The sequence below is a fragment of the Sus scrofa genome, chromosome 8 (genome assembly GCF_054392235.1).
Source record: "Sus scrofa isolate SSC_HxYL_T2T_F1_AM1 chromosome 8, Sscrofa_HxYL_maternal_Yorkshire_Landrace_v2.0, whole genome shotgun sequence".
Lineage (NCBI taxonomy): Eukaryota > Metazoa > Chordata > Mammalia > Artiodactyla > Suidae > Sus > Sus scrofa.
In genome coordinates, this window is record NC_139390.1 from 17,826,281 (window position 1) to 17,851,409 (window position 25,129).

The 25,129-nt window shown below is 40.8% G+C and overlaps 1 protein-coding gene and 1 long non-coding RNA gene across 17 annotated transcripts in view; one reads left to right on the plus strand and one right to left on the minus strand.

The window, feature by feature from the left end:
* PPARGC1A (PPARG coactivator 1 alpha) overlaps positions 1 to 25,129 on the minus strand; it is a 686,355-nt gene that overhangs the window by 55,046 nt on the left and 606,180 nt on the right. The window contains exon 1 of one of the 15 annotated variants that reach the window (XM_021100444.2): positions 24,470 to 24,655. The gene's annotated coding sequence lies outside the window, so the exon portion shown is untranslated. 15 annotated transcript variants of the gene reach the window in all.
* Positions 1,708 to 14,528, plus strand: LOC110261971 (uncharacterized). 2 transcript variants are annotated; one of them, XR_014812242.1, is made up of 5 exons: positions 1,708 to 2,047; positions 9,302 to 9,472; positions 11,341 to 11,411; positions 12,751 to 12,840; positions 12,966 to 14,528. It is a non-coding gene; the product is annotated as an uncharacterized LOC110261971 (long non-coding RNA). The 2 variants fall into 2 exon arrangements; XR_014812243.1 differs by having other exon boundaries at positions 1,738 to 2,047; positions 12,661 to 12,840.

Below are 25,129 nucleotides of genomic sequence, written 5' to 3' on the forward strand. Positions count from 1 at the left end.
ATATTGGGCTATAATTTAAAATGAGCTTCCATTCATTTCTCCTGCATCTTTTCTAAAGCAAGGGTTTGGGATGGGCCTTGTAAGTGTAGAGATTTACTCTCACCAATTCCAGTGTTTGGAAAGATATTGGAATGCATTATTAACCAATTAATTTGGAAATATCTCAAAAGAGCCAAGAGAAAAATCATGCCAGATCAACTATCTGTCGATGCAGGAGTATCAGGCTCTCTGATCAAGAGGAAACAATTGCTATACTCTAATTGGACTAGAGTAAGCTTCTTTATTCTATACTTTATAACATACTCATCTACAATCTGGGAATATATATTAATCTTAGCCAGAGGGTTTTTCAAGCTGTGTTCCATGGAACCCTAGATATCTGTACAGTTACTACGAGGACAGATTATTAAATATTGTAGTATATGATATATTTCATATAATTGAATTCATATGCAAATATAACTGATTTTCTTTTAGAAAACAATATGCACACTCCATCGCATTATTTATCTTATCATAAACACGGTGGAGGCCACCACTGCTTTAACTTGCCAAGTTGAATCTTTTGGTGCTGGTCTCAAGATTTAAAAATACCTTGAGATGTGAACATGAGCTGTTTAACACCTGGAGCCATTTACAAATACTCCTTTCTACAAAGCAGGATTTTTCTCAACTGTCTTCGATCAAAACAAAACACATGATAATCAGTTGCTAAGATTGATGTAAGATACCCATCATTGTCGTAAACTCCCAACTTCACGCTTTTATGTTCATTTAAGTAGTGACAAAAGTATTATGACCTATCGATGTTATTTTGACTTCCAAAATAGTAAACAGCAGCTGACCTGTACTGAATTCTTCCCACAAGCCCTGTGCTGAGTTAATTTCTTTATGCATACATCATTTTATACAAACCACCATTAACCCTGTTATTAGCCCCAAACTCATGTGGCTAATGAGAAGAGAGCTGGATATCAAACCAGATATATCTGATAACGACTTGTTCTCACTCCCTTTCTTTATATGTTGAAATTTTACAGAAGAACTTGTTGGAACAAAAATGAAAGTGGGCAGGGGCTCATCTAATCTATATTCACCTTTCACATCTGAGGATACAAACGAAGTGAGTTGGAAAGACATTATCAGCAGGTAAGAACCAGGGTGGAGAAATATAGTAACATCTCATGAAGCAGAGTTGGACTTCTTTGTAGAAAAAGGTCATTGCTCAGAGTTTTCCTCTTACTATTTATTGCTGGCCCTGTATTACTATTTATCTTTAGTGCTTCCGAATGTGATTTGCTCATCTGTTTAAATGATCTTCCCTTTCCTCTTCATATTTTCACATATCTGATCCTTACTGCAAAGCCTCCTACAAGCAGTCCTTCTCTAATGAAAGGTTTTGCCAGAAATCCAGCTCATATTAGTCCCTTCAAGCATTTATAAGAATAACCTGGGTCCCTGGATGAAAATACAGATTTTCCGTCCCATCACATACCGCCAAATCAAAATAACTAAATTAGGGCTTCTCAGGTTTGGCACTAATGACATCGTGGATCAGATAATCCTTTGCGCGCGGGGGGGTGGGGTGGGGGGGAGGGCGCTATCCTCTACCTTGCAGGGTGTTTCACAATTTCCCTGACCGTTGCCCGTTCCATGCCAGTAGCAGCTCTCCAATTATGACAACCAAAATCACCTCCAGATATTGCCAAATATTTGCCGGGAGGCACAACTGCTGCCAGTTGAGAACAATTTCCCTAGAGGAACAGTCCAAGATTCTGCAGTTTTCTTTTTTTCTTTTTTTTTTTGGTCTTTTTAGGGCCACACGTATGGAAGTTCCCAGGCTCCAGGTTAAATCGGAGCTGTAGCTGTCAGCCTGTGTCACAACCACCGTAATGCGGGATTCTTAACCTGCTGAGTGAGGCCAGGGATTGAACCTGAATCCTCATGGACACTAGTCAGGTTGGTTACTTCTGAGCCACAACCGGAACTTCAAGACTGCAGTTTTGATAAGCATCCCCAAGTGATTCTGACAATCATGCAAGTTTGGGTAAGTTGCTATTTCATGCCTGTTGAGAAGCATGTAAGACAAGTTAGAATTTACAATCCCATGTATGCTAGATTTATTACCTCTAACACATGCAATTCTAGCAGTGTTTAACAGTTATCAATAACATATTTTAATGTATTCTGTGTGAATTCTTATTTCCAAGATCTTACATTAATGCGCCTAAATGCTTTACAGCCCATGCTTCCTTGTTGATTATAGCTTATTGGTTATCTACTCCCTGAATTTCTTTTTGATTAGCCCTATGGCATTTTGCTATTTTTATTGCCAATCACTCTCCTCTTTCTTCAGCATTTTCAGACTATCATCATTATCATAAAGTTCATTTTCGTTTTGTAATCTATTTGATTACACAGACCGGAAACCGAATGATTCTTGAGGATTTTTCTTCTATATACTTCCATGCAGTTCTTAAACATTTCTAGACTTAAGACTTTTTTAATGATCAAAAGCACATAAAAGCATATATATATATATATATATATATATATATATATATAGAGAGAGAGAGAGAGAGAGAGAGAGAGAGAGAGGGAGAGAGCATTTGAAGTGGCAAGCCATAAAAGCTGAGAAAGAAATATTCTAGGCAAAGAACAGAGCAAGTGCAAAGGTCCTGGGGTGAAAACTTGCAATGAGTAAGACATTAATTTGTTCATGGTTTACATATTGGTAGAGGGAAGAAGGAGGTAATATAGAAAATATTTAACAAACATTCCACATGAGCATCGATCAATCAGAACAGCAGCACTAGGACTTCAAAAAGGAGGCCAACTCCAAATGACTCATAAAGTTTTATTGCAAATTAGCAGATGATATTAACCCTGGGCACAAGCAATGTTTTTTAGACTGACTCTGTAAGAAACATTTGTAATAATTTCCCCTTACAACTAATAATTTCTAAAGATAGTACATTTTCTGCCGCAAAGAAGTGCTTAGAAGGCCACGACAGAAGCCAATGCTATTTTGTGCCTAAAGACTTAGCACCACGAGATGTATGTGCAAACACTGCAGCTGCGGATGCCTGGCACCTGGGTCTAGATGGTATATTAAGGTTGGGGACGCCAAGATGCAGGCGATGTCAAATGATCTGATTACTGCAATATTCTGGCAATAGCATTAAAAGGAGAGAAAATTGTCTCAAGGTGGTTAGAAGCTAATCAGGAGCAAGGCTGTCCTCCCTGGGGCCATCTAGGGTGAAGGAAATCAAAGTGCACTTCCTGATAATGCTCTGTGCCGCTCCTGGCCCACCCCCAAGAGGATAGGAGCGGTTTAGAGCCTGGGATGGGTCCTTAGATCCTTTGAATAACTTTCATTTTCCATTAAAGGGTGCTGCACGGAGTAGTAGGTTGTCAATGCATACTTGCTGAACAAATACAATCTGAGAAGTTCATCTGTTCAATGACTTTGTACTAAGTATTCCACATGGGCTTGGCTTTCCAAAGCATCTGAGTAAATGTGCAATCTCCTAGGATTTAGAGATAGCTTCTTTTAATGCCAGATTGAGTGCTATCCTCCTAAAAAATCTTTAAATACTTTATAGTGAATTCCTTCTAGATCCAGAATCATTTATGATTGTCTGTGATTTCTATGCATTCATGGTAAACATGCAAGTAGCAAGCAGTGTAGCCTAGGACATGTGGTTAGACAAAGTGGCTTTTAACACCAACAGTAACATTTTCAAAAGCGACCTTGATAACTGGATTTTTTTTAAATTTTTTTTTTTTTTGGTCTTTTCTGGGCCACACCCATAGCACATAGAGGTTCCCAGGTTAGGGGTCTAATCAGAGCCATAGTTGCTGGCCTATACCAAAGCCACAGCAGTGCTGGATCCAAGCCACGTCTGCGACCTACACCACAGCTCACGGCAATGCTGGATCCTTAACCCACCGAGTGAGGCCAGGGATCTAACCCACAACCTCATGGTTCCTAGTCAGATTCATTAACCACTGAGTCACGATGGGAACTCTGGATTTTTTTTTTAAATGGATGTGCATTTAACAACACGGGAAATGACAAGAGAAATACAAACCAAGCTGGTTACAAATTGAAAAGTTACAGAATGAAGAAAGGAGGAAACAAGTCATTTAATGAAAGTCTCACATAATGAGAGAACATAGTAACAGAAATAACGAAAAGAGAGTTCCCATTGTGATTCAGTGGTAAGGAACTTGACTGGTATTCATGCGGATGCGGGTTCCATCCCTGGTCCTGCTCAATGGATTAAGGATCTGGCGTTGCTGTGAGCTGTGGTGTATGTTCTGGATCTGGTAGTTTCAGATCTGGCATTACTGTGGCTGTGGCATAGGCCAGCAGTTGCAGCTCCAATTTACCCCCTAGCCTGGGAGCTTCCATATGCCACAGGTGCAGCCCTTAAAAAAAAAAAACAAAAACAAACAAACAAAAAAAACACAGAAATACCAAACAGTAAGAGCTGAAAAGAGTCAACTCATTCAACTGCATGATTTTGGAGATGAGATGAGAAGACTGACCCTTAAAGGGTTAAATAAGCTTTCTCAAGGTCAGTTATAACTAATGTAAATCTGTATTTGTTCAGGGCCTCTGGTTTCCTTATTTATTTATTTTTTTTAGTATACCTATACCACTTCCCAAAAGAATTAAAGGAAATAATGGCAAAGGCTCTTACTCATATATACACTTGCCATTTTATTCTTTAGGCCTCAACATTGTTTAAAATACTGTAAATAGAAAGTTTGCAGTTCAGTCTTCTCTAGAAACACTGGGCTATAAATTCCATGCCTTGCTTTTCAGTAGATCATAAGGTTCCTGGGACTAGGAATCATGATATGTATGTCAAACTCAGTATCAAAAAATGTTAACAAATATTTATTGAGTGTCTACTATGTGCCAGGCCTTCTAGACACTGGGGATATGAACAAAATAATTCAATTTCCCTGCCCTCACAGAGTTTATGCTAGCAAGGGGAGACAGCCAATGAACAAAATAAAGGAGTATAAATGAAATAAACTACTGTGAGGAATAAATGAGTGGATAAAGCAGCAAGAATTCCTCTTTTATTAAAGGTAACCCAAATATTTTTAAAAATCAGATTTATTTACGAGACAGGTCACGACTATTTTTCTTAGAAAAGATTTCATACTGGGGTAACGTAGAAATATATCTCTAAAACTGTTGAAAATATAATTCTTACAACAAAATCTTGACTCAAAGAAAAGTTTCCTGCTACCTGTCTTTTGCACAAAGTAAAAGATGCCTGTAAATCCATGAGTCTCAACTTTGGCTATATAATAGAATCACACAAGCATTAAAAAAATAATAATAATATGCTTGTTCCCTCTCCCCAGAGCAATTAAATCAGCATCTTTGGAGATGGGAGTTAGTATGTTTTGAAAAGCTCCCCTGGCAGGACTCTAATGGGATCCAAGACTGAGGGTCAGTCCCACGGCTGAATGGCAGAGCTTTGGAGGGAAGGTGAAAATATTTGTGATGATGCATATCTCATGGGCTTTTCCATTAGGGAGGCCAATGTTTCACACCGAGTTGCCCTGAACCCTCGCTTGTTCCACAGAATGTGGATGCTTCGTCTTCATCCTGTGCACATCAAGTCTGGTCCCTTCACTAGGGGGTCTTTCTTTCTTTACCTGAGTCCCAGTGCTCACTTCAATTTCCCACTCAGACTAGAGGCTGAAAGCTTTAACCTTTGAACTTCTGAGTTAGCTCTTGTCAGTATCTTTCTCCAGTCCCGTATCTGCTGGACCCTTTGTCGGTACTCCTAAGCCCATCAAATAGGTAGATCTCTTTGGCATATGGCCAGGATGACCACTAGACTGAGGTCTTATTGCTATGACCATTGCCATCATATTGGACTCCTTTCTTTTAAAAAAGTCATCACAGGAGTTCCCACTGTGGCTCTTCAATAATGAACCTGACTAGTATCCAAGAGGATGTGGGCTCGATTCCCGGCCCTGCTCAGTGGGTTAAAGGTCTGGCGTTGTCATGAGCTGTGGTGTAGGTCTCAGATGAGGCCCTGATCTGGCATTGCTGTGGCTGTGGTATAGGCCAGCAGCTTCAGCTCAACTGACCCCTGCACCCACATGTCGTGGGTGCAGCCCTAAAAATAAATAAATAAATAAAATCATCACAGATCACATTAGAGTGGGCTCTGACAAGAGACTGGGCAGGCTATGCAAGTTTGGGTTTGAAGTAAAAACACATCCAGAAGAACCCACACAATGTCACAATACAGCCATGAAAATGATAATATAGATATGGACCCACTAAATACTATCAAGTCAATAAAGAAAGTTAGCAAATAGCACTCGTTCAGCCCCTGATCTATGCATGTACACTGGGAAACTTCTGAAAGAAAAAAAATACCAAAAATTTATAAGGACGTAAGATTTCAGAGGACTTTAATTCAATTTGTCTCTTTTCTAATCTTCCTATAATGACCATTTCTGTATTTATGAAATAAAAATGCTGGAGTTCCCATTGTGGCTCAGCGGATTAAGAACCCGATACAGTGTCCATGTGAATATCGGTTTGATCCCTGGCCTTGCGCAGTGGGTCAAGGATATGGCGTTGAGGCAAGCTGTGGCATAGGTTACAAATGTGGCTCAGATCCAGCGCTGCTGTGGCTGTGGCATAGACCTGCAGCTGCAGCTCTGATTTGACCCTTATACTGGGAACTTCCATGTGTCTTGGGCGTAGCTGTTAAAAAAAAAAAAAAAAAAAATATATATATATATATATATATATATAAGTATAAATCATGTATAGGAACATGATAAAAGGGACACGAGAAAAAAAGCTTATATGTGATTAAATAATTAATCCAATTCAGTCTGCGTCTACTCAGCTTTGTGGTTCTGGCTTAAAATACAGCCTTAATTTTCTCAACTGTAAAATGGCTATCCTGGAAGGTTATTGAAAGCAAAAACTGCAGAATACTTATGTGTTCTGAGGAAGAGTTAAGAAGCAATACATAAAAATGTAGTGCTAAAGGTACACACATGTCAAAATTATTCAAACAATATTTACTGAATGTGTACTATACTTTCATAGCTGAATACTTAAATTTAGTTCTTCCTTACAACACCTCACAATAACAGACTATAGCACTCTATATAAGTACAATGACAGAATTCGCTGAACCAGAACAAAAAATACCATTAAAAAAAAAAAAGTACCACTAGTGCTAGTGAATACAAACAGAAGACATATAGGAAAATAAAAGGTTATTGTGTTGGAAGACTCCGTAGCAAAGCCATGAAAGGGGCTGAAAAACCACTCGGACCACTCTTGTTGCCTCAATTGACATTAGTGGTTGTGGACTAACTTTTCGGGTTTGTTTGTTGGGATGATGTCAGCCAGCTGTAATCTGCTCAGGGGTGAAAGACCTGATGCTATGAGCTAAGGGTGGCCCTGGCATAAACCCTTTCACCTCTGGGTACGATATGAAAACACACGGCTCCAGCAATCGACAGCAAAGGAGTTCTGTGTCATTACAGCATCAGTTGCTGCTCAATTTGTCCCTGGAAGAGCATTTGGCAGTTCAATATTCCTGAAACATTAACCCAAGGTCCTTCATTATGCTTCTGTTCCTCTTGATATCATGTCCTCTGTGAAAATTTCCAAAGTAAGAGTTAAAATCTTTGGGATTTGGCTTTAGAAGGATAGAGTTCAAGTTCTGATTCTGTCACAGACCAGCCTGTATCCTTAAGGAAGGCACCTGGGTCCTGTGACCTCAGTGCCATCAACTGTAAAGACAGAGAGTTACTTCACAACATTGAGATAAGGATTAAATGAGATGAAGGGCATAAAAGATGCCATAAAACACTATGTAAGTATTTCCTACTATTTCTCTAATGATGTCCCTTTTGTGAAACCATTTCAAAATGTTGCCCTGTCAATAAAAGACCAAAGCTTAAGAGAATATCCTAAGAAACCCTATGCAATCAGAACTTAATCCATTACCTAAGATAAGCCATTTCAAAATACTCACCCCCGATTAAACAGCCTTTCTACTTGTACAATAAATCGGGCTTAGCAACTGATAAAAACCTTCTGGATAGTGCCTTCAATTTGGAATAGCTGAACTGGGAAGGTTATTGAATCGTTAAAAAAATCAAGTACTATTGAGTCATAGGAAATATAAACAGCAGATAGAGGAAAAGAAAATGTTACTGTGTTTGGAGATGATAAGGGAAAGAAATAACTGATTCATCTTATCTAAAAAATAAGACAAAGTTAAAAGGTCTTCAGTAAATATCAGGCATTACTTTAATTTTTTATAATAGCTTTAAAAAAAGGAAAAAAGTCCTCAATACATATTTAAGCTTTTTGATGTCCCTGGACATGTTGTATGTGACGTTATTCCTTCGCTCCTCTTTTCATTCTTTTGTAGATTTAGAAAATACTTTTTGAATGGCAAGTGTCTCAGGCACATAGCAGTGGTTCTAAGAGACACCATTCCTGTCCTCATGGAGTTTCCAGCATCCCAGCTGCCCAGCAGCCATGCATATAGAATTTAACATAATTATTTAAGCACATGAAGGAAAAAGAGACTAAAAAATGAAAATATGGAGAAAAAGAAAACTGAAAATCAAAGAAAAGGAAATTAGAAGAATGAAATAATCCATAATTTTTTCATACTTTTAGTTGGCAGTGAAATACTCTTTTCACAGTATACTCTTCATTTGGGCTATGGGCTTCAGAAAATAATTACTGTCTTTGAAATGTGAATTAGAGTTTTAATCACCACACACAACTCTCCAATTGCTCTTTATTCTTAAATGTTGCCAAGATCTTCTTTGGGAACTACAGCTATAATAAAACATTGGAGGAGAAGCAAGATTTTTCTCTGAGCTTCTGTGACAGTGATCAGAGTGTTATTACCACAGAGGCCAAATAAAATCAAACCACAATCTACCAGGGAACTAAAAAGTCAACTCTTGTTTTGGCAGAAACTGTCCATTTCTGTAAAGTACCAGCCTGACAGCAAGATACAGCTATCCTTCTAGTAGATAATATAATGGCTGCATGCTTTTTAATGATGACGTATTTAATCTCGAAAAAAAAATAAAGTTGCTCTAAAATCAAACTTATTTCAAGATAAAGGGCAAGTGAAGAAAAATATCTAGTGACAAAGAATAGTAGTCTTAGAGCTCTTGCTCTGTGATAGGGATATTATGCCTGCTATTTCCTTTTACCTGCATAACAGTCCTTTGAAATAGCTACCATTTTACCATTTTACAGATAAAGGGACTGAGGCTCAAGGAGGTTACGAAATTTGCCTAAGTTTACGGAACAAACCGGTGGTGACTGAGTGGAAATCTGAACATAGGTTCTGCCTTTCTTCAGTGTCACTAACTTTTCCAGAGCAGAATTTTTCCAGTGGCAGAATTCAAAACTCTTATTCTTTCACAGGTACGAATTTCAACTTAATTGTTCATTTTATTTTCAAGATCTCTATGGGGGGATAAAAAAACACAGCTCACTGAATATTCTTCTAGGAAAAAAAAAAAAGTCACATGTTTCATTGCTTCTAATGAGTTGCTGCAGCTTAGAAATTTCCATTACATTCTGACAATTAAGTTGCTAATAAACTGAGGAACCACTAATTGGCTTATCTATCTCACAAATTCAAGATCCAGCTAGTACCCTAGAACACAATTTTCATCACTGGACCAAAAATCCCTCACATTTTGCAATCCACTTAGTAAGCAGATTTGAGTTTAGGAAACTGCATATTGTTCATGTACTTGACGTGAGGTTCTGTTTGGGAACACACACCCATGTGTTGTCACATATTAGTGACGACATGCCCTCCTGCTGTTGACTGCATTATCAGAAGCTATGAGAAGACATTGTTGTGCTGGGGCCAATGCAATGGCTGTGGACCTAATATAAAAAAAAGGATGGTAATTGAGACGGCAGAATCTTAGGAAATGCAGTCAATTTCATAGAGTATCAAAAGGTCATCCTATTCAATTTATACTTGAGGCTAAGCACAATATTGAAAAAGACACGTGAAAGCCAGAGATCTTATCAGTTGTCCAGGATGTAACATTTACTGACTGTATAAGGTAATTTACTGATGACCGAATAAATGCATTACCTGTGTGGAGCCTTGTATTTGGCTCACCAAGTTCTTGTAAAGAAATTTACATTGTGAAAGCATTACTAAATATGTCAATATTACCATATTAACTGCTCCATTCAAGTTTCAGTAAGAGCAAACACTCCTGGTTCCCTGCTCCACTGGAAATACTAAAAGTTCTCAGAAATATTGCTGTCTGCTCAGACTTTGGCTGTATGATTTGCCTTATTGGGGCCGTTCCAAAATAGGAACATTTGGGAATGGCATATGCACACTGGTATATGGAATGATTGGCCAACGAGGACCTGCTGTAGAGCAGAGGGAACTCTACTCAATATTCTGTGATGATCTATATGGGAAAATCATCTGAAAAAGAATGGATATGTGAATATGTATAATTGAACTACTTTGTTGTACAGCAGAAATCATCACAACATTGAAAACCAACTATACTTCAATAAAACTTTTAAAAACGAAAAAAAAGAACATTAAGTATACTACATCAAGGGCTTCCCAAATTGTAATACGCATACACATCACACAGTGATGTTGGTAAGAGGCAGATTCTCATTCAAGTAGCCTGAGACCCTGAATCTCTAATAAGGTCTGGATGTTGGTGATGCTGCTGGTCCACGAACCACAGCTTGAGGGGCAAGACTCAGGTTTCTGCCTCGACTCAGCACATTTTCTCTAGTACTTGCCTTCATCCTGCAGGGCAGAAAAATCCTGTTTATCACATCTAATCCCCATGAGAAAGGCATGCTGTACCTTTTACGAATGAAGACTTAGATTTATATGTCATTTCTCTCCTTTGAGCTCAGTTTCCACATTGGAGGTCTTCAGGCACTAGTTCAGACAATATGTTTTGTTTGCATAACATAGCAATTACCTACAAAAGTTTTAAACCTTTTGATCAGGTAACAGTATTTCCAAAACTGGAGAGGTCATCTGAAATTTTTGTTTTTCCCAGTAGATCAGAAGATCCAAGGATCAGCTGATCACTTAACACAGGGATGTCCTCTGCAGTTTGCCCCTCTCTCTTCTACCCCTTTTAGCTCTGATGTTGAGTTCCCATGGCCTACCTTATTGTGTGGCATTAAAGTTACTCTCTCTGATCTTCCTTTTCTCCCCTATTTTTCTACCCATTATGGTATTTCTGATATAAAGTACTTTTCCCATTTTTTTTCCCTCACAGAAACCCTAGTATGGCTTAAGATCCTGTTTGATTTTTTCCTGTCCCATGAAATAATTACCTAAGCCACCAAGGTAACTCTTTTAAGTGGTATAGTCCATTCTACTATACTTTAAGCTTACTGTATAAAGTGTAATTTTTATCTTTGCATAAGCACTTTTTTATCAGCCTTTATTGATGTAGTGAAATAAATAGATGCAAAATACATGACTCAGATAAGCACATGAATGTGTGTGTGTGTGTGTGTGTATACCAATTACCTCAACTTTTAGCTAGATTTTCATATCCTCGGGGAATTAACAATGTGCCCTGGTGTTTACAGATTAACAGGATGATCCACAGGAAATAATTACAAGCAAAATTATTTGCTAATTTTACTTGGGAACTATGATAGATCTCTTTTCACAAGTTTTCTTTTTCTGTACAAGGAAGGAGTTGTAAATATTGTTTTTTTATTTGAACATTTAGCACTTAGGGCATTGGTTTTCTATATCAGAAGAAGGTTTTGGTTATAGAAAGCAAAGACATAGTCAAATCTATTATTTTTTTAATGGCCATATTCATGGCATAAGGAAGTTCCTGGGCTAGGGACGGAATCTGAGCCACAACGCTATATCCTTTAATCAATTGCACTGACTGGGATTTGAACCCGCACCTCTGCAATGACCAGAGCTGCTGCAGTCAGGTTCTTAACCCACTGCACCACCATGGGAACCCTCAACATGGTCAGAACTTTTAACCACTTAAAATGCCATAGCTTGATTAAAGGTAAGCACAGAATGAGGGGATCGGCTTTAGTAGAAATCTTGTTCTACGGAGTTCCCGTCATGGTGCAGTGGAAACGAATCCGACTGGGAACCATGAGGTTTCGGGTTCGATCCCTGGCCTCGCTCAGCGGGTTAAGGATCCAGCGTTTCCGTGAGCTGTGGTGTAGGTTTCGGACACTGCTCGGATCCCGCATTGCTGTGGCTGTGGTATAGGCCAGCCGCTACAGCTCTGATTCTATCCCCAGCCTGGGAACCTCCATATGCCATGAGTGAGGCCCTAAAAAGCCAAAAAAAAAAAAAAAAAGAAAGAAAGAAAAAAAAGAAGAAATCATGTTCTAAAATATCTCAGAATGGGGAACTTGAGAAAGGGGTAAGAAAGATGGGTGGAACAGAAAATTTAGCACAAAAGCAATATTTATATTAGGATGGTGATATGTTATATGCTCCATTAAAACAAGCCAAAGATATATTATTTACTAAGTAGACGAAAAGAAAGATTTCTGAAGTTTTAACTACGACGTTGCCTCCAAAAATAATGAGATTCACTTTGATGCAGGAACGTATACTAGATGCTTCTCAAATTAGGGAATCCGACGTGTGTCCATAGCTGAACCTGACCAACATTTAGCCACCATGCATTTTCCAGGGTGACAAGGAGGAGCGATTTCTGCTGAAAATGCTTACCCTGTACCTGAAATAATCCCCGTTCCTTATTCAGACTCCACAGAATATGCAGGTAATAACTGCCTCGTAGCTCCTATCCACAAGGATATCTCAAAACTTGAGAAAATTATGAAAACATTTGGAAAGCTACTTGATAAAGCAATCATTTCTTTCTTTCTTTTTTTTTTTTTTTTGGAGCCCCTTCCATGTATGAGTCATCAAGCAGTAAAGCATGAAATAGCTGGAAAGGTCATGCAGTGAAGGAATGAAGGATACAGAAGCTGGCTTGCGAGTCCATGGGCATGAATCCTAGCTCTGCCACCTACTCGGGTCAGGGATCTCGGCTACTGAACTTCTCTGCAACTCAGCTCCCCATCTATAGTGAAGACAACTACAAAATATCTGCCTCAGAGTTTTGTAAAGCTTCAACGAATTAAAACATAAAGTGCTGGGAATACTGCCTGACACATAGAGGCTTTCAATACTGAAATGGTTTATCTTTTTAACCCGTGGTGAGTAAGTTTATAAGCTGGTCACACAAGTGGGACAGGAGCAATGAAAATATAACTAACTCCATAAGGCTGTGATGGAGGACATCAGATGCTGAGGATTAGTACTGAGAAGGAAGCATCATTTTTCAGTTTTACATAATGTTGCCAGGAGGCCAGGCAAGGGTTGTCTTATCAAAGTCATTACATTTTTAGCACAGTTATGTTCTTTTGGTCATGGAAATCCCTTCAACAACAATTACAAAACAGGTCTCTCCTAATGTCTGGGTGTGTTGAGACACCTAAATTCTCTCTCTGATCTGCAAATGAAGACTCATGTGAGTCCCTCTAGACCTCACACTCAAGTTGATTATAAACCTATCCAATTACCAGAAACACGTACATGTTTCCGATGGCCTTGCAACTTGTCTGGCCTGACGGAGCGGCCATCCAGCCGACCAACAGGCTTAGCAAAAAAAGCCTAGCTGGATAGAAAAATAAAAAAAATTAAAACTCTATCTACAAAGATGCCCTTGTACCACGATAATATTTTATGTTATTTTTAAGCAATCTATTATATTTCACTCAAATTTAGGAATAGGGTTTTATTTTATTTACATGTTTCGCACTTATAAATCTGGTAAAGTCAGAAGAATATGCACAAACTAGGAATAATCTAACATTAACATGGAAAGCCACAATGGAGGGGGAAAAGTATGCTCTCTTTGATATTAATTATTTAAGAGAAGTCTATCAACCCCACATAAAAAGCTTCACACACTGGCATTTACCAACAACAGCAAAACAGAGACACATATTTTCACCACCATTTATACCCTTTAGTTCATTATCTGAATGTCAAATAATGAAGATGTGTTTTAATACTGACAATATACACTGTACTAAAGTGTTTGGCTCAAAGGCAGGGCTAACCTTACAAAGTCCTTAACTGTATGTATTTCCTAGGGAGGGATGTGCCACTAATTTTTGTATTCTGAATATCTGATAGAACAGATACTGAAAAAAATCCCAGATGGATGAATGAATGAATGCGAAGAAAAAAAGGGGAAAGAAAAGCAAGAAAGGGCTTACTTCAAAATAAAATAAGCTCAAATAGGTTACCTCTCTCTAAGTGGTTTTCCCATGATGCCACTCTTCATTCTCCTTTGTCTTATTTGAACCTGCCATTTGTATGAAAGTCAAACAGCACTTAAATATGAATTATCTTTTAAAATACCCATCTTTACTTTCATTATAAACGTATGTGAAACAGTCCACGACTCATGTAATTTTTTTCTAAATCTCCTTAATTATTTTTATAGAACTGTTAAGGTCAAATGATTGCAACTATGTGTGCTCTCTGACCCGGGAATTCACAACAAATAAAGTACAAGTAGTAATTAAAAAATATTTTTAATAAAATAAGATACCCATCTCTGCTTCTAAATAGATAGTGGCTTGGAACATAGTAGGTATTCAAAAAGCACTTGTCAGAAAATGAATGGTTAACTGTAAACTCCTTTAGGACAAACAAGTACCTATTTATGCTTGATGGTTCTCCAAATACCTAGCATTGTATCTTTGCATAATGTACTCCAAAAATAATTTAAGATTTTTTAAGGCCTTACCCATTCGAACTATGCATAACAAGAGTTCACTACATTCAGACACTGAATTAGGTAATGGGACTGTATTAGTGAAAATCAGAGCTCAGACCCTCAAATAGCTTCCCATCCAGTGGGAGAGGCAGGATAGACTAGAAACAGACAGACTGAGTAACCACAGGGGAAAGTATAGCTTCTATAGGGCACACATTAGAGGCACCTGGATGACTTGGGTACCAGAGGGAGAGAGTCTAGGAGAGGTGATGTCGAAGGGGATGTCTGGATGATAATAAGGAATTAGGCGAAGAGATGGACAGAGGTGTACCACATCTAAACAGAACAGTATAACTTACACACAGACCTGGCATCCAGCGGATGTTCAACAGGTAACCACTGAATAACGTTACGTTACATTACGGGACCCATTCGACATTTAACTATCACCACGTTCTCCCACCCACCCTGAACCCAAAATCAAGTGGTATTTGGAAATTTGTCATAAAGCCATAACATAAATTGGTTATGTAGTTAGGAAAAAATTTATATCCCCTAACCCCGCACCAAATTGTGCACATAATATATATTAGAGCTTACTGCCTTTCCAGAATGTGCCACCACAACCGTAAGGAAAATCAAACAGCAGTTGTCGAAAATGCCAAATGCTGAACTTTTGCAATCAAGATTCTGAAGGAATGTTCCCTACATTGATATTTTTTTCTATAGTGCAAGCCACCACCTCCTGGTTTCCTCGTACCCTGGACTCATTAGTCATCACAAACATCGTTGACTGAATGGAGTTCACTTTAGTATACAGAATGCCTTTGCCTGCTGGCTCTCCTCAGCCACATCAGAGAGAGGCCCCGGCCACGCGCAAAGCTGCAGGACACTCTGAGAAGTCACACTGTGGTAGCTTGTCTTCCCCCCAAAGGTTACATTTCATGACAGAGATTAAACATCCTGCCCGTTCTAGGATGGCTTTTGGAAATTATGCTCTAATGATGGCCACTCAAGCAAGTAGCTTAGTCATTTCCCTTTGGCCTCTGCCTAGAGCTTCCCAATTTGGCCATTTTTTAATGCATATTTCTTAGATGCCTACCATGTGCTGGGAACTGTGCTAAGGGCAGGGTCAGTGATGAAGAAAAGAGACACGGCCCCTCCCTCATGGAATTTACCTTGGATTAAAGGTCTGTGTTGGATGCACACTGGGAAGTCAGTAAGCAGAAACCCCACTTTCTCCTCATCACTGACGGCCTGGCTCAGAGCCCAGGGCCAGGCTGTTGGACACGTCTTCCCCGGAATTTGAATCTTGCCCAGAATTCTCTTGCAGTTCTGTTCCCAAGGACACTTTGGTTTTACAGAGCTATCCAGGAAGTCTGGGGTATTGAATGTTCCTACAAATGGCCATTTATTGACTACCAATTAGGTACAAGCATTGAACCAGGCACTTCCCTTACATTATTTCTACATATATTATTTGAAATTTTTTTTAAATGAGAAGACTGATGTTTCTTGGCAGAGGCATATAAATGATTTCTCAGGGATAGCAAATATGTGCAATTATGGAATGGAGTGTTAACACACCCCTCCGTATTCACAGAGCCAGCACACCACTGGGCTCACAGAAAATGCTCATCAGCGATGGTCTATATATGTTTCTGGAATTGTCGGATCTCTGTAAAAGGCAATGAGTGCCTGCTGCCAAATGCCAGTGAGATATGTAGACCACAGGATGGAGAGCTCAACTGTGGCAAATGATGTCCGAAGCAACGTTTCATAAAATGGAGTGTGTTAAATACCCGTGTATATGAATATATATTATATTCTGAAGCCACAGGTAGTTCAAATAGCAGCAGTATTTTGAATTCATAGAATTTCACAGGAGAGCCACTGGGTGGTGGGATTCCCACTGTTTATTTGGGAGCAAGAACCCCCATGCCCATCCTTAATGTCAAATGCTTTATGGTGACAAGGTCCTCAACAACCTTTAGGACCCTACAGCTTTCATGTGTTGTTTCTTGACTTCCGTATATGTTTGTAGTAGCACCACCACCGCCTCTTACAAAATGATCCCTTCTCCACGAGACACACAGAGAGAGTCAGAATGCAAAAGCCCCACTCTCTGCTCACCACCCAAGAGCTAGCATGGAACTAATAAAATGTGAGTGGTGACCAGTCCCCTCTTGCAGTTGCATTCCAGATGTTGTCAGTCCAGCTCAACATCTGCTCCCTCACTTCGATCAGCCAGTGATATCTTTTTGCTCTTCCGCTTGGGAGTTGATTCTGTTTTTTTTATTTTGCTGTCCGCAACCAAAGAACTCAGCACTCAAACTCCCAGTTATTACAGTTTGATCCCGAGTGGTCATGGAATAGATTGATCCTTGGAAAAGTGAAGCCTTTGTTCACATTACATTTATCATCTTTGCAGTCACCCTCATGGATGATGGACAAACACTGCGTCCAGCTGTTAACAGACTTGTTTGTTAAAATCGCTTCTTGCATATCCATTACGTTCCAGGCATTGCACAAAGCACTTCCGTTGCAGTATCTCATTTAACCTTAACAACAACACCCTAGCGGAATTCCCGTTGTGGCTCAGGGGAAATGAACTCACGCTGGTATCGATGAGGATGCCAGTTCGCTCCCTGGCCTCACTCCGTGGGTTCAGGATCCCACATTGCCAAGAGCTGTAGTGTAGACGGCAGACACAGCTCAGATCTGCTGTGGCCGAGGCTATGACTGTGGTGTAGGCCGGCAGCTACAGCTCCAGTTTGACCCCCTAGCCTGGGAACTTCCATGTGCTCACCTGTGGCCCCTAGAAAGAAAAAAAAAAAACAAAACAAAACAAACAAAGCAAACAAATAACAACCAAAAAAACCCACAACGCACTAGAACATAAGCTCCAGGAGGGCAAGATTTGTTATTCTCTGTTTACGACTGAATCGCCAGGCTCCAGCAGATTTTTCACTTGTAAGAAGTTATCAGTAAATGTATGCTGAATGAATGGAGAACCCTATGAGGCAGGCACTAGTATATGAAAGAAGAAACTGAGACTCAGAGAAATTATAAAAATATATCTGTGGCCACACTCAAATGATGGAGCTGGAATTTCTCTCTCCCTCTCTCTCTCTCTCTCTTTTAGGGTCACAAGTGCAGCATATGGAAGTTCCCAGGCTAGGGGTCCTATTAGAGCTACAGCTGCCGGCCTAGGCCACACCCACAGCAATGCGGGATCCAAGTCACATCTGCAACCTGCACCTCAGCTTGAGGCAACACCAGATCTTTATCCTTAACCCACTGAGCGAGGCCAGGGATTGAAGCTGCATCCTCATGGACACGAGTCAGGTTTGTTTCTGCTGAGCCACAACAGGAACTCCCAGAGCTAAGATTTCAAACCCAGGACCCTATCTCCTAACCATCCCGTTACGCCTCCGGGCTCTTGGGCTGCAGAGAAGGAGGTTGCTGATGTCTAGAACTTGGGCAAGGGGCTCTGATTGCTGGTGTCCTCTTGTGAAAAGGGGATATGATTCTCCTTTGTTTTCTGTAGGCTTTCCCTAGCCCCTTCGCACACATGGAGAAATGCCTTTGTAGAGAAAAAATGTGAACTTGGGAAAGGGGATTCAGAGCCAAATGTCACCATTGCCATTGCTAGCTCATAGACTGGCAGGCCTCTCAGTTCCAAGACTGAGGGCCACTCTGTAAAACATTTGCCTTCTAGTCCCTTTAGGGAGGTGGAAAGAATTAGCGAAAGTTGTATGGACTGACTCTGTGAATGGAAATATAACTAGAAATAAAGGTATATAAATATATGAGTAGAAATTACATAAATTTAAAATATAAATTTCTATTTTATAAGGTAATGTATAAATATAAATTAAGGTCATATATAAATATAAATTTATATACCATAAATAATGATAGTTATAAACATAAGTTAAGCTATCATTATAATAATTTTTTTTTCCTTTTTAGCCCACCTGTGGCATATGGAAGTTCCCAGGTTAGAGGTCAGACTGGAGCTGCACCTGCCAGCCTAAGTCACAGCCACAGCAATGCTGGATCTGAGCTACATCTGTGACCTGTGCCACAACCTGCAATAATGCTGGATCCTTCAACCCAGGATTGAACCCTCATCCTTATGGGTACTAGTGGGATTCTTCACCCGCTGAGGCACAACGAGAACTCCTCATTATAATAACTTTTAAAACCAGCCCACTCCAGTATACTCTTCAAAGGAATTATCCACTCTATGGTCTTCCCAGGAAATAAAGTTATACCAGGAGGCTGCTCAAGCATCATTTCATAAATCATTCTTCCTTGGGTTGCCTCTGTTAATTAAGGAAGAGAGAGACTGCTTAAAATAACACTCCCCAAGTCAGACCAAGGCAAGGCTCAACTCAGAGGTGACGGCAATGTAATCAACAAAGCCGGTGGTGAGCCAATTCAGACGGGAACTCTAGCTTGAACAATTAGCGCTGGTCTGCCCGAATGCCAAAAATGTAGGGGACAGCTAACTTGAGGCTCTTCTAAGCAAAGGAAAGAGAAAAGATGTGTTCAAAGAAGTAGGAAGAAAACCATCGTGGTGCAGAGGAAACAAATCCGACAAGGAACCATGAGGTTGCCAGTTTGATCCCTGGCTTTGCTCAGTGGGTTAAGGATCCGGCGTTGCTATGAGCTGTGGTGTAGGTCACAGAGGCAGCTTGGATCCAGTGTTGCTGTGCCTCTGGCGTAGGCCGGCGGCTGCAGCTCTGATTCGACCCCCTAGCCTGGGAACTTCCATATGCAGCCCTAAAAAGACAAGAAAAAAAAGAAAAGAAACAGAAAACTAGGAGCTTACAGAAAGCTCCTAATGTGGTGCTAACAACATCCAACATTTAAAAATACAATACTAAGAGAGCAAAGAGTTTTACCACACCCAGTCAATGGGAAATATTCAAATAGCACAGAAAATTCCAAAAGAATGGGGACCTGATAAAGGGCTTTGATATTAGACAATTAATCATTCCTTGATGATATCAGAAGAAGCACCATTCAGTTCAAGAGAGGGGAATTAAATACAGTGATATTGTCTTCCCATTATCCTTCAGAAAATGGATGAAAACATGAGAATTTTTTGGGCTGCACCCGTGGCATGTGGAAGTTCCTGGGCCAGGGATCGAACCCAAGCCACAAGCAACGACTGAGCCACGGCAGTGACAATGCCAGATCCTTAACCCACTGTGCCACAAGAGAACTCTGAAATCTGAGTATTACCTTGGGAGGAAAAAAGGAGTGAGGAGAAGAATCCTAAGAAGAAGACGTCTAAGAAGTTGAAGGAGTCTAAGAATACAAAGGTAGAAACAGGGCAGGGTGAGCGCAGAATCTAAACGATGGTGCTGGGAGGGGACTGGATATCACTGGATCGCACTCTGCTTGCTAATATTTACCTACCAACCATCCCTAGCCTTCCTGGGATAACCCGGCTCCCAGGAATGACAATAGTGCCTGTTAATACCAGTTGCATTCTTAGATATTTATCTTCATTCAATCAGCAGTATAACTGTTACCATCATACCCTGATCAATAATCTGCTACCCAAACCAGAACACGGTGACCTTTAAATACAACATATTTCAAATGAAGGGCAAGTCCACTTGACAGTTCTTTCTCAGTGTGCTGCAGTGGGAGGGGCCGTGAGCACTCTGGTGTGTTTAGACAGCAATAAAAGACTGTTTTGTAAATGTAACCAGAAAGGCAAAATGGGCACCACTTTATCTTAAACATCAGTGCACAAAAACCTGTATTATCCGAAACAAAGAATGATCCGGCTGAAATGGAATCACGGAACCCACCAAAGGTTTTGATACAGTCACCAGACCCAGCCTGGCAGCTACGCAAGAGATTTTCTTACTCAGGTAATTTTCTCCATCCCTGAAAAATATCTCCAGGATGCTTAAGATCACAAGTAAAATGTCATTAATTCATTCATTGGGCCGTACCGAGTACCTTTTGTGTACAGAATTTTGAACTAGGAACTAAAGAACTGCTAAGAGAACGCAGGAACTAAAACAAAAATCATCATCCCTACTAGTAAATTAGCTGAGGAAATAACATATGTATTTATTGAGCTCTTCTTACGTGCAAGGCGTTGCATATAAAAAAAAAAAAAGATGAATAAGGCACAGTTTTATGTCTGAACCCAGGAACAGCAGAAAGCTAAATATTAAGGAAAAAAAATGCACAGCTACAAGTGCAAAATGATTTGATGCCCATTAAGGAAAGGAGAAGGGTCAGAACTAAGTGCAATTGTAAGAAATAGTTTATTGGGGGGAATACACCTGTATCAACTGCATTTTAGAAGAGTTATATTCCCCACTAAACATGTCTTCTGGGAGACATCGTATAGGCATATTTTACCCTATCTAGTTTATGAAGACATGCCTAAGAGTTCAATAAAGAACTTTAAAGCCAAGTTTAGGATGCATTATCAATACTTTGTAATTGCCTTCCTTCTCAAATGCCAACAAAAATATTGGCCAACACAAATATCGGCCATCAGTCAACAAGTATCAGGGATAACCACGCGGGGAGATGAAGAACACCATGAAGAGTCCGTAGCCTTCCAATTTTAATATATACTTTCAAGTAGGGTCATCTACAAGTGGAAACATCTACAGATCCATGGGTAAGGCATTGAACTCTGATTGTTGACCACGCTGCGGCAGGATGGATCCATGATTGTCACGCTACTAAACAACATGAAATCTAGTCTAACAAGACCAGACCTGGGCTCTGCTAGCTGCTGAGACAGAGGTGGAATTAATCAGGGAACATTTCCTCAATTTGTGAGGTTCCTGTGATTTTACAATTCAGGAGAATTGAAAACCAAGGGACAGAAATAATTCTGGGCATGTGGAAAATGTGAAAAGGGCCGGGAGTGGGAGGGGCGAGGAGCTTAGAGCCCAGCACCAGGGGTATCGAGTAAGAGGCAATAAAAGGGGGTGGTTAAAAATTCAAGTTTTGGAGCTAGGCAGTCTTGGTTCTTCTGGTTACTTTTCGTAACTTGGCCCCGGAGCAGTTATTGATCTAAGCCTCACCTTCTGAACAGTAATTGGGGGTAACACATCCAACCCACCATAGTGATTAGGTAAATTTGATGAGATTATTATTTTTCTTTTCGTTTTTGGTGGCCCCACGGCCAGGAATCAGATCTGAGCCATAGTTGCAACCTAAGCTGCAAGGGCCGGGGAGTGAACCTGCATCCCAGCGTTCCCAAGACGCCGCCGATCCCATTTCGCCCCAGCGGGAACTCCCGATGAGACTATTTTTAATGTATTAAAGTTTATAAAATTATTTTTCACACGAAAACACTGTTTAAAAATGTTTAGCCCCAGTGTCTGACACATAAAAATACCCAAAGTTACTATCACTCTCGGCAAGAAAAAGGCCTGGCCTGGAGTTCCCGTCGTGGCGCAGTGGTTAACGAATCCGACTAGGAACCATGAGGTTGCGGGTTCAGTCCCTGCCCTTGCTCAGTGGGTTAACGATCCGGCGTTGCCCTGAGCTGTGGTGTAGGTTGCAGACACAGCTTGGATCCCGCGTTGCTGTGGCCCTGGCGTAGGCCGGTGGCTATAGCTCCGATTCGACCCCTAGCCTGGGAACCTCCATATGTCGTGGGAGCAGCCCAAGAGATAGCAAAAAGACAAAAAAAAAAAAAAGAAAAAAGAAAAAAGAAAAAGCCTGGCCAATTATTGATCTCGCTCTTTCGCAAAAGCGAAAAAAAAAATCTTGACTGTGTCAGACAGAGGAATCTTGATATCCCTCCTTCACTGTGTCTTCCAAACAAATATGTCCTTTAAGACACTGTCCTCAGAAAGCCTTTTAATACTCATCCCAAGCTCAGTTATTATGATATTATTTTCAGGCTTCCACTCGCTTTGCCATCCACACACATCGCATTCTAGATCCTTCCTCTCAGCTCCTGCCATCAACTATCCCCTCCCCCTATTCTCTTCGTTTCCTTAACGGATCCCAAAGTCTCCAAATTACCCGGGCTGGAAACCACAGCCATTTTTACTCCTTTTTCTCTCACCACAGCATCGAACCCATGACTCGACGCGATGAAGACCTTCATCGATTCTTTCTTCCCAAAGTCGCCCACATCCACCCTTCCTTTCACTGTCACCATCATTTCCTAATTCCAGCCCTATGACCTCAAGCTCGAAAACCACCATAGCCTCTGCCTGCAATCCCTGTGCAAGGCGGCCCTTCTTCCATGGTAATGAGCCCCTTCACCTGTCTTCCCCCTGCTTATCCGGGGGGAAGTCATTTAAGGTACCGGGCCTCAGTTTCCCTATGGCTGGACTAATCTCTCCTCCTATTAATTTAGTCCAATTCTAAGATTCTATGCACTCATGTCTACCTTCCCTTCTGCTCAACTACTTCTTATTTTCCAGTCATCCCTGAGCTCTCCTCACCACGGTGACTTGGCTCTTACCATTGTCTTTATCCCGTCCAGTTTTTATGCCAACAGCTGGCATAAATCCTGGCACATAGGAGCTGGTCAATACGTATGCGGTCAGTAAATAGTGAGATGAAGTCTGAAGTCTGAACTCCATCCCTTTGCTTTCCAGCGATGGAAATCTCTCTCCCTCCGGAAGATCTGTTTCAGAAGGCTGCCTCCACTGGTCTGGCTTCCCTCTTTTCCTGCATGGATGTCTTCCCAATTCCAAAACTCTTAGAGGAGTTTGCTAATATCATGCCAATGACCACATAGTTCCTCATGGCACAAGTAGTTTCCAATGGGAACTAAACACAGGGGTTAGATGGCTGATGTGTAGATATTTTAAAATTTTCTTTTATTGAAGTACAGTTGATTTACAATGTTGTGTTAATTTCTGTCATATACGTGTGTGTGTGTATTCTTTTCCTTTTCCTTTTTTTTTTTGTGTGTGTGTGCTTTTTAGGACCGCACCTGCAGCATGTGGAAGTTCCCAGGCTAGGGGTCGAATCGGAGCTGCAGCTGCCAGCCTACACCACAGCCACAGCCACACCAGATCTGAGCTGCATCTGTGACCTACACCACAGCTCACGGCAATGCCAGATCTTTAACTCACTGAGCAAGGTCAGGGGTAGAACCCACATTCTCAGGGATACTAGTCAAGTTCCTTACCACTTGAGCCACGATGAGAACGCCTAGATTTCTTTTCATATTATTTTCTTATGGTTTATCACAGAATATTGACTATAGTTGTCTATGCTCTTCAGTCAGACCTTACTGTTTACCCCCTCTGTATACATGACTCGTATGTTTTACATGGTGACCTAGAGGAGGCTTCGCTGAAAGACCATCCACATTTCAGCCATAGTCTGACTGTATCATCTGAGCGAGTAGGTCCTGTTTCCTCACAAAGCTGTGTCTCCCCAGAGGAAGATAACCCCTAAAGGCCATATACTTGTTTCGCATGTGCCATAGTTTCTGGCAAAGTTGTAGGAACACAGAACAAACTGAGAAGTCATGGTTAGCTTCATAACCAAGCAGGTGCATGCAGGATATGGCACCTTCAGAAGGAGCTGGAACAACCCAGACAGAGGGAAGAGGGAGGTGGGAAAGGAGGCTGTGATCACTACGTACCAGTGGCTGAGCATCAGAAAGAGATGGTGGAGGAAGATGTAGCCGTTCCCCTAAGAACGAGGCAGTGTTTTAGCAACAGACTGAACACGGAGCACAAAGGACAGGGAGGCAGAGGCAGTGACCCTAAGGCTTATGGTTTGGGGGCAAAACAGCAAACTGGTTTCTGATCCCTGGGAGCACACAAACAAGAAGTTAGGCAACTTGGTGTGCACTGTGTTGCCGAGTCAGCCTGTGCTAAAGATTAACAGCCAGTCTTAAAGGGGCCTAAAGATCAGGAGAGAGCTTGCAAGGCACCAAACACCTCACTGGCAGCAAACTGCAACGGCTGGGCTGAGAAACCAACACCCCACCAGGGCTCTGCAGAAATAGGCACTATTTAACAGTCAATAGAGCATCTCAAGAAAGCAAATATATCCTTGCAGATGGCCACGAGACAGGCCGGTGTTTCTGAGGCTTCCTGATAGAAAATAGAAATTCCATCCTACCGACACAGAGGGGACGCGTGGGAACCAGGGAATTTGAGTTCTGGTTAAATACTAACTCCTAAATCCCCAAGCTGTGGGAAGATAGAAAACCTGCATAACCAAGAGGAGTGGCGGGGCACTTATCAGGGGCCTAATGACCTGGCTACAAGGAGGCTGGGACTTGGGGCAGAATCAG